Raw genomic sequence first — 6,576 nt, 5'->3', positions numbered from 1 at the left:
TTTTCGACATCACGTATTCAGGAACAAAATTTTCTCCTTAAAGGAAATAGTGGTGGCCACAGCTATGAGTGAAAATAGATCAACGTGAAATGACGGTCTGAAGATAGGGCGGCTATTTACCGCTATCTATACTATGGTGCCTCCACTTGTATGTATTTGAACTGAAATTTATTCTTGTCAATCGAAATGTGTGTGGTGTATGGGGTGAACAGCAGTTTTCTAAACATGTGTGTGTGTGTGTCCATGAATTGTGTAGACAGCACGCCTGGTGGAATAGTTCCTCGTATCTTTGAGCAATACCGCGGGGACAATGACGTCACGCATAACAGATGAGACGCACATAAATGGCTGCGCCCATGGTGCAATAGAAAATTGGTTGTAAAAAATAAGAAAACTCCGCTTTCCAAAACAAATTTTCACCGGGGTACTTAAATGGAATAATACCACATATGGAACATCTGAAATGCAACCAGAAGTTCCCCTTTAAGGTCCGGACCGTGGGGAAATTGTCCATTTGACTTAAAACCGAAGTAGAAAATTTCACTCCTCTCATCAATAAACTCCTTGATGACTCAACTGCATCACGGGAAAAATAAATCATAGCTAATACCGAAATATGCCCAAAAAGGGTAATTGGACATGAGACTATGCAAATCTTAAGCAAGAATACTACATAGGGATTTACTTACACAATTGACAAATAATAATAATAATAATAATAATAAAAATATTCTTAATACCGAGTTCTATTCATTAAATAAATGAAGAAACAAATCAAATCGTCAGACTTGATTATAATTCACTTATATCACCAATTTTAACATCAAAGTTGAATGAGGATCAAAATTGGGATATGAGTATATATTCGCATCATTTTTGCCAGAAGTGTCTCTTAACTCGAAAATTGCTATATTCGGGAAAAGCAATCTAAAGTTGAAATTCTCTATACTCTGTCCATTTATATTTAGATGATTATTTACTGAGCTGTTTTAATGACTGATACAAATAAGAATTTTTCACCACAATATGGAATAAAGAACAGGCTATCTGCTGGTATCAATAGCTCAAAACACATTTTTTGAGTTGTGTCACTCTTCTGGCAAATGAGCGATGGTCCGACTGACAGTTCTATTTTTTACACGTGGACGTTCACCCTTCTAACAGTCGTGGGGGTGAACTGACGGGTATTACTGTCCCTTTGATCCAGGTATTATTGTAGTGACTGTCCCGTTTATCCAGTGTTCTGTGGTGACACTCCCTTTCATCCAGGTATTACTGTGCTATCAGTAATCTTTAACCAGGTATTAATGTGGTGACTGTTCAGGTATTACTATGCTGTCCTTCCCTTTTATCCAGGTATTACTGTGAAGACTGTCCCCTTTATCCAGGTATTACTGTGAAGACTGTCCCTTTTATCCAGGTATTACTGTGAAGACTGTCCCCTTTATCCAGGTATTACTGTGAAAACTGTCCCTTTTATCCAGGTATTACTGTGAAGACTGTCTCTTTTATCAAGGTATTACTGTGCTACAATTAACGAGGAAATTTGCATTTGAACGAATTGAAAAAAAAACGCCTTATAGCCTATCTAGCACGTCGGACTTGGCCAAAATACACGTTTTTTTTTTTTTTTTCTACATAATAAAACCCCCCTCCCCCTTTTATAAGGAAAGCCAGGTATTTTGGGTGGGTGAAATCATTGACTTACTTCACCTATCATGGATCCTAACCTAGGATGCCAGGGGGATTCGCTCTCATGAGCGTCCCCCCCCCACCAATACTCTAATTTAAGGAACTGTGAATTAAAATAACAGGGTTGCAATAAAATGTAACAAAGTCAAGGGCACAGAAGGCCTTACATAGACGGACTTTTTTTTGCCGCCTCCTGGACTGCAACTTAACCTAACTTTGGGAAACTTAACCAATTAAAAATTATCGGCAGGGAATCTACCCTTTGACCTTAACCTGAACTAAACCTTAGGTATCAGGTCATAGCCTGGTAGACCACTAACATAAGCCTAAGTTACCAGGTCCTTACTTAGCTGGTGCACGCTGCACTTTAATACCCTTCATTACAGTATCATGGACCATTTAAAACATATCCTTGTATTTCGCTCTTGTATTTTCACCCACCTAGAATACCTATGCCAAATTACCAATATCCGCTGTAGTTCCGCCAATAATTTTTTGGGATATTCAGCCTATAGTGGTTTTCAGTAGCCTTACACTGAATCATGTGTTCCCGAAACGAATAGGAGGTAAAACTGCATAGAAAAACGTCAAATGCCATAATCTAGCTCGCCGCGGAATAGTTATATAGACTACCAATACTTTTTCCATTCACAAGGCAACTGATGTCCAGTAAAATATAAATAATTGATTTCAACCATACCCGAATCCTTCAGTTGTAAAATTGCTGCAGGAACTTAAGCGAAATTACTGGGTCTTGAAGACACTCAATAAACCATCTTGTATATAAAATCCCATCATTTTACGTTCTCAGATCAATCTGCTGATATTATATAAGTAGAAAGTTATCTTCACCTCTTTCATACACTATTAAATAAAATTACTGACGTTAATAGTTTTAAATCAGGAGTCTCTATATAATGAAAGTTTGCTTGTCACCGACGTCGGCCGAAACCGAAGGACTTCTGTTGAAAATGCCATGATATGTAACCATAGATGTAAAACAAATACAAGTGAAGCTTCTATATTATTATGTGATGTAAAATAATTTACAGTAAAATATAAAAAGATAGATTACTTTCTGGTGTGTTATTAAAATGAATTGCGCTGGACTCGTCATTCAGAAATCCCATTTAGTATACTGTAAAAGAAATGTAACAGGATGTTTTGCCTCGGATACCGATCGAGTGTGTTACACACACACACGCAGTTCTCATGTTAAGGCAAAATGAGAAGTCAGTGATTAATAAAACAGGAGATAAATGCACTTTTTGAATGTTCTGTGAATTATCACCCAGTACAAAATTGGCCTATTTCAACTTTAAAACTCGAATAATAGTTGTTTTCTACGTTCTGTTTACGTCGTCCTGACCGGATCTCTCCATGGGTGACATTTCAGAATTTCGTTGTTAAACAATTCCAACACTACCTTTGATGTCTAAAACTGAAAAAAAAATATAGCATACATACTGCATATAGCTACTGTTACAACCCTGATATAGAGATACATTACTATTCTTCTACTTTGTAATGCTGGCGGGACCCGGTCAAAAAGAGGTCAGCATGTAAACAAGATCCGAAAAGGGCAGCCAGGCCCAGGATCAGGAGAGTAACGCTATGCCTAAGTTATAAGTTATACCACTTGTAACGGAGTGAAGGAACAATAAAGCTGAGAGTAACTTTACACGAAGTGTGTATTTAATCCACCTTCAGCTCGGGAAAGTATTAATTTATGACAATTGTCTCTTAGGTTTGTACAGCAGCTTCAGGTTAGTTTTCACAAGAGCGCCCCCAACGACGAAACCCCACTTGAAGGAAGAAGACTCATGAAGTTATATTATAATCCAAGAAGAGGAATCCAATGATGAGTCAGTTGATTTGAAATGTATAGTAAACAAGACTTCTGTTTCAACATTTACTGTTTGTTAGTTGTCAATTGAATCATAAGCCATTTTTATTTGAAATTGACACCGGTTCAGCTATTTCCACATTAAAGTATAATGATTCAAGAAGTTAAATTGTACATTACTGAACTGTAGAACTAAATTGCAGGGTTATAACCAAGTGCCAAATAAAGTATTTGGAAAGATCAAAGTTTCAAATTTTCTATACAAACAGCAAAATCATTTAGACGTTCATTCATAATTGTTGGGTCAGACTCCCAAATAACTTGATAGGTAGGACTTTTAATATAATGTAGATAGTTTGAAACCAATTAAGAACTGTCATGCCCTATTGTATCCTAAAGTTGGTCATGTTCCTGTTTTTTTCAGAAGGTCCGCACGGTGCCACTGACGTTGACGCACGTGAGGCTGAGAGTGCGCTGCAAGAGCTTGAAAAAAATAAGATTATAGAAAGAGTAAAATTCTCAGATTATGCCTCACCAATTGTTACTGTCAAGAAGCAGAATGCGATCCCTTAGGGTTTATGTGGATTTTCGTAAAATAAATTAAATTCTTCATGAATCTAAATTCCCATTACCTAATATGTCAGAATTAATTTCCAGTGTGTCTGGATATAAGTATTATACCAGACTTGATCTCAAGAAGGCTTATTTGCAAATGGAAGTTGCTCCAGAAGACCGTAAATATTTTGTAATTAACACACATTTGGGTCATATAGATATTTACGCTTACCATTTGGTATCCATTCTGCTCCTGCAATATTTCAGAAGTTCATTTCTCAATTGTTAGCATTTATGATTTTGCTTATCCATATGGATGATATTGTTATAGGTGGAGAGTCACCAGCTGAACATGATAAACGTGCAACTAGCAGAGAGAAGAAGCCCCATTAACTGTCCTTGTTTTCATTCTGTTTCTTTGTTTAGTTTTAAAGAGTTTAACTTACTGAACACTCGTTCGCATTCAGCATAAGAGTGCGGCAAGCAAAGAGCAGTTAGAGCAAAATTGGCTACGTCTGAAAAACAAGACTCTTTTTGGGACACTTCTCCCCAGAACTTATCAGGTGACTCATTAACGAGATGTTGAAGTTCATGTTGCAATATGGGAAACATTCTCCATTGATCATCCAGCTTTTGAAGTAGTGAGTGGTCATCTGGGGTGGGGGTACTTCAGAGGAAGCTCAGATGCAAGAGGGAATAAGGAGGGGATTCTTTCTCTGAATTCTGATGAGAGAACATTTTTTGGACAGAGAGTTTAACTTTGACAGGACACCATCATTGAAATTATACCTCTTCTTTATTTGTGTGCATGCCACTACAAGGAAACTTCTACACCTCTGATAAAACTTTCCCCTGCTGTTAAACTTTCTTTCCCTGTATGGAGGGGTTTTTTAATCCCTGCATAACTTTAACTCCTAGGTACATTTGGCCTGTCCATAAATGAGAGAAGGAGGTCTCTGAATAGCATGGACACTTTCATCATGGAGAACTGTTATTACTGCTTTATCTGACGGGAAAAATTTGTTGAACTCAGTAAACTTTGGAAGAACCCAGTCAAGGAACATGAAATATAACTTCATGAAAGGATCATGAAGGGAGTTGATATAATCAACTATGTTGCTAATAGTTTCTCAGCGAGCCACTTCGAGAAAAATAGCTTCAGTGCCTCCCACTGTTCCAATAGCCTATGAACCACGTTACAATTGGAGACAAGCGGCGGCAAGCCATGTACGGACTCTTGAAATAATTCTTTCTTTTTTATACAAATTAGTCTGTTTCATGGAGGAGTTCACCGACCATTTATATTTGTAATTATTTACTTATCGACACCTTAGAATTATCGCACAAACCGTACGATAATGGAAAATGCTATCGTGCATCGTACCAAGGCCGTTTTTATCGTACATGTACGATAATTATCGTACGTGTGACAACACTGACTCATGCAATACTTGTAGCATCCCTTTGGCTTGCAATTGGGGCATGCCATACCAAATGTCGTACAGCTAATACTAGAATACTTTAGATGCATATTTCAGTGAATATTTCCGGTTAGGTGATTATTTTTCTATGTCCAATGTCCTTATCTATTTTAAGTTCTTTGTTTTCTGGTCTCTTCGCTAGGCCTTATGCCAGCGCATTACCCCAGCGCCCCTTGAGAAAGGGAAGGCTGCAAGAACCTGGAGATATAGAGGCTAAAAGAGAATTCCTAAGCCTTATCTCTCTCTCTCTCTCTCTCTCACTTTGAGCTTTTTAAAAATAATTTCCTCCTGTAGTTGGCAGCCATTTTGTAGCTCAGGTCATTGAGCCGTTGAACCACCGTATCAGAGAGAGATTACCACCTTCAATCCCATTTATCTATATATATATATATATATATTATATATATATATATATATATATATATATATATATATTATATATATATTTTACACTACTGATCAATCAATAAAAAAAATGGGTGGAGCGAGACTATGTAGCAATCCTTTATCAGTTGAGCACTAAAAAAGCAAAAAATTATCATCAGGACAACAATCTCACCAGAAGCTAAAACGGATCGATATCTTGCCCCTGTTACAGGCTCTTGAAAAGGCACTTCTCTTCTTAGAACTGAGCTGAAACTGAAAATTCTTGCCTCTATCCATAGGCTCTTAATAAGGCACTTCGTCTACAAGACCTGGGAACTGGGCTGAAATAGTAAACCACTTGTCTTTGCCTCAAGTTCATGTAAAGACACTTTATATAGTAGACCTGACAGCTGGGCTGAAGCTGATAGACTTGTTGCCTTTGTCATTTGTCCTTAAATTTGAGAGGTGGGATTGGCGTTGCCAGACAGAGTTCTGGCATTGTTCGGGGCCTCTCAGAACAGCAGTTTATTTCACTGGGTTCAACTGGAATGAAACTGATAGATATCTTCTGAGAAATGGCGTAATTTTCATTTCTCAAGACATCTGAATTCTTTATGGAAGTAGAGAGTCTCCTTT

This window comes from Macrobrachium nipponense, chromosome 14 (genome assembly GCF_015104395.2).
Source record: "Macrobrachium nipponense isolate FS-2020 chromosome 14, ASM1510439v2, whole genome shotgun sequence".
NCBI lineage: Eukaryota > Metazoa > Arthropoda > Malacostraca > Decapoda > Palaemonidae > Macrobrachium > Macrobrachium nipponense.
Note: the sequence above shows the minus strand (reverse complement) of the source record.